We start from the raw sequence: 3,287 nt of genomic DNA, 5'->3' as shown, positions 1-3,287 counted from the left end.
GGGACAGAGAGCGCTGACCTTGGCTGCTTCCCCCTCTCTTGACACCAGGAGGTGGCGCCGTTGCCCACTTGACTTCTGCTCCCGCGCCTCCATTCCAGTGTGTACTGGCCTCTGTCACTTCCTTCCACGCTGCACCCAGAGGTGTCCCAGCTGTACAGTGTTGGGGTGTGGTGAATCCCCTTCACCCTCTCTTGTGTTCCCAAAGTTCCAGGCTTCCCGTTTCTTAAAGAGTTCTCATGGGTTGTGCTATTTTATTGATCCTCCTCCAGTCCTGTGGGCTCCTAGGAACCCGGTAGAGATAGATCCCCAAGGGGCCTGTGCCTTTTGTTGGCCCTTCAGAATTGGAGTGTCTAAGACTCCATTGTTAAAAGTGCTGATTTCAAGGCCTTACCCCCAGAGACTGATTTGGTAGGTCTGGGGTTTGGGGCCTGGATGCCGTGTCTTCAATAAGCTGCTCAGGAATTCTGGCACAGAAGTTGCGTTGATGAACAGTGGTGTTGGAGCCGCGGTGCTACCCTGCCTTAGCCGTCTGTGTTCACCTGACTGGCTGGATGCCAAGCTCCCGATGGGCAGGGATGATGGCTCATTCGCGTCCACACCTTAGTGTCGAGCCCGGGACCTGGCACCCAGTGTGGCGTCAGTAGATGGCTGGGGCATGAAAATGTCGGAGATACTGTGTGAGTGGACTTTTCTTTACCAAGTTAAAGAACTGGCTGAAAAATCCTCCTGTCCTTGGTGCACTGTGTTGACAATGGGCCATCCTAAGTCCCACGTGCTGAGAGTAGAATTTAGGCAGAAGGCAATGGGAAGAGAATTTTAGCAACGTAGGGAACCAGCTCCCAACAGACAAACAATGGCCAGGCAACAAGCATTTAGGGCCCAAATCAGAATCTACATGTGGCTCAGTAAGTGTCTCTGAAATTGTAACAGAGAGGCCATCAGGCACCTCCGGAAAGGTGGGTGACAGAGCCAGAGTGGGTGATGACCAGGCTGCAAGAAGAGAGGTATTGCCCTCTCCACCCTGGCACCACCCCACCCACTCCGTGCCCCCGGTTTCTTCATGCCTTCCAGATTTCTTAGAGGGGAGTTCATTCTCTAAAGGCATTTTTCACTTTTTAAAGTATTTTTTGGAGGCCAAAGAAGTTTGACCTAAGTGGAGGAATTGGTAACTTCTTCGAGCAGAGATTAGGCTTTGATGGTAAAATTGTCCAATATGCACAGCCTTTTGATTGAATAAAGCACGCCTGTATCGTGTCCTCATCAGACAGTGGACAGAGGCCTGAGCAGACCGCGGCTTTAACCCCGGGAAGGCCCTCGGAGCAAACACCACGTGGCTTAGGGGGCTCTCTACATTAGGCTTTCTCCCACTGAGGACCCCTTCTTGCCCTGCAGAATCCATGTTTCCAGGACCACAGCTCCCAGATGGCCCTGAGCTCTGATCCAGTGGAGCCTTTGTAACTCTTAGACTGCATCTAGCAGCTGCACAGAGTTGGGGGATGGGACCCTGTCTTTATAATAATGTGACCTAGTGGTTGCTGCGTTCTGACTGCGCCTGAACTTCATACATGCCTAGCATTTCACCTGCACTGCCTCGTTTATACCACATAACAACCCTTTGAGGACTACGCCTCTCCAGAGAAGGAAACTGAGGCTGGAATGGCAAAGCGGGGCACATTAACTTGCCTCAGGAGTCAGCTGGTGGTCCACTGGACACCCAAGCCACACTCAATCTCTGTGCTATGCTCATCTCTACTTTTTTGCCCGCAAAATGGAATTTAAAATCAGTCTCTGTTTTTGTTGATCATGACAGCAGGGCATTGTTTATTTTCTGAACTGGACTTGGCATGAGGTTGTGCCTTCCTGAGTCCGTTTTGATGCCTTTCCCTCATGGCGGCCCACTGTCCTCCAAAGTGGTTGCCATCGTAGAACACTTGCTTCAGAATTATAGGTAAATTCAAAATACTTCCCAGCTCACGAGCGTCTATAAGCCTGAGTGGCTTCACAGAGATGTTGCCTCATGTCCTTTTGTTCTGGTTCAGAAGGTTCAGACTCTAAGAATATGTGAGAATCAGAAGAACAGCAGCTATATTTTTGAGCCTTTTATTTGGAATAATTTCATACTTACAAAAAACTTGCAAAAATAAAAATAGTACAAGAGCTCCTATATTGTCATCATTTTTCTCTACTTGCTTTATTATTTGCATGTTTCTCCACTCTCTCTCTCTATATATAAGAAAACACACACACGCACACACTACATATAATGGTTAAGAAAAAATTATATTAACATATATATAATATACATCTCTATATCTATTATAATAAGTATAATATAATGTTTTTCTGAACAGTTTGAGAGTAAGTTACCTGCTTCATGGCCCTTTACCCCTAAATGTTTCAGTGTGTATTTCGTAAGAATGGCAATACTCCATAACATAATTTAATACCTGACAAAGTACATTTATCTAATCTCCCCTCCATATATCGATTTTGTTAGATGACTTATCAGTGTCCTTTCTAGCATTCCGCCTTCCAGCACAGGATCCAGTGTGGGGACAGGTCTTGGATTTTGTTGTCATGTCTTTTAGCCTCCTTTAATCTGGCTTTTATGACATTGATACCCCCTTCCCCTCACACGCACCATTTTTTTTAATCTTCACGTATCTGTGTGCCATCTTTGTGCAGGGGCAATGTTGATCTTCTTCATATTGTTCCAATTTTAGTATATTTACTGCCGAAGTGAGCACCACACACCATGTGGTTTCAATAGCACGCTCTTCATCGTGTGCTTGTCTGGCGTTTCGTCCTGCTTAGACTGAGGTTATACAATCTCAGGTGATGTGAGTCCTGTCCAGGGTGTCTGGAGCCATACAATGTGATCCGCCCCACATAGATGATGTTCATTTGGACCTGGTCCAAATTTGTTCATTTGGACCTGGTCAAGGTGTTGTACAATTTCTTCATTCTGGCTGCTCTTTTGGTCTTTTTTCCCTTGCCACTAATAAGCAGTGTGTGGGGAGTCACTTTCATTAATATCCCAGCAGCAACTATCGTGAGGACACTTTTCCCAGCCAAACACTGCGAGCCACAGACATGGCCTCTTTTCATCCCAGGGAGGCTCCTTCTGCTTCTCGTGACCACGAGCCCGTCTTCTCTTGGCTCAAAGCCCTCTCGGGTACGCCATATCAGGAGCGGGATCAGACCTGTGGTTTTTAATGCTGTGATTAGGAAGCTGAGGATGGAACTGGAGCAGAGGAAAAGAGGAAAGAAGAAGTGTTAATTAGAGG

General features: G+C 47.0%; 1 non-coding gene across 1 annotated transcript; it reads right to left on the bottom strand.

The window, feature by feature from the left end:
* Window positions 1-2,640: 2,640 nt before the first annotated feature.
* LOC137765596 (U6 spliceosomal RNA) lies at window positions 2,641-2,743 on the bottom strand. The gene has a single exon (XR_011074239.1). It is a non-coding gene; the product is annotated as a U6 spliceosomal RNA (small nuclear RNA).
* Between the last annotated feature and the right edge of the window lie 544 nt (window positions 2,744-3,287).

Source organism: Eschrichtius robustus, chromosome 5 (genome assembly GCF_028021215.1).
Source record: "Eschrichtius robustus isolate mEscRob2 chromosome 5, mEscRob2.pri, whole genome shotgun sequence".
NCBI classification, from domain to species: domain Eukaryota; kingdom Metazoa; phylum Chordata; class Mammalia; order Artiodactyla; family Eschrichtiidae; genus Eschrichtius; species Eschrichtius robustus.
This window is presented reverse-complemented; position numbering and strand designations above follow the sequence as displayed.